Source organism: Apis dorsata, unplaced genomic scaffold, assembly GCF_000469605.1.
Source record: "Apis dorsata unplaced genomic scaffold, Apis dorsata 1.3 scaffold_188, whole genome shotgun sequence".
In the NCBI taxonomy this organism is placed as follows: domain Eukaryota; kingdom Metazoa; phylum Arthropoda; class Insecta; order Hymenoptera; family Apidae; genus Apis; species Apis dorsata.
In genome coordinates, this window is record NW_006263473.1 from 660,367 (window position 1) to 660,762 (window position 396).

At 50.0% G+C, this 396-nt stretch overlaps 1 long non-coding RNA gene across 1 annotated transcript in view; it reads left to right on the forward strand.

The window, feature by feature from the left end:
* Nucleotides 1–289, forward strand: part of LOC116185456 — an 11,157-nt gene extending 10,868 nt beyond the window's left edge. Inside the window, exon 2 of the long non-coding RNA XR_004150312.1 lies at nt 143–289. This is a non-coding gene — a long non-coding RNA (uncharacterized LOC116185456). The remainder of the gene's footprint in view (nt 1–142) is intronic.
* Nucleotides 290–396: the final 107 nt, after the last annotated feature.

Genomic DNA, 396 nt, shown 5'->3' on the forward strand with positions numbered 1-396 from the left:
CCGTAAAAAACGATTACGATCTATTCACGATTTACGATCCATCCTCCCCCTCTCCCCCTCCCCTCCCCCATAAAATATTTGCAGTTCTGAATGAAATCTGTTGGTAAATATCACGCAAAAATCTTTTTCAATTCTGTTTCAGCGGGGTCCAATGGGAACAATGGGGACGGTTCGAGTGTCGTCTCGTCTCGAGGGAAAAGAGTGGAAAGAGTGGAAAAGTAGGATGAAAACCTGCAGCCTCGGCAACGGTCTTGATTCCTTGGCCGCCATTTCTAAGTGGCATCCAGAGCTTCGCGTGAGTTCTTCTCTCCGCTCTTCGCTCTCTTCACTCGCACTTTCTTTCTTCTACCGCCCGCCAAAGATGTCCCTCCTCTGCTTCGCCATCGCCAGCCCAGC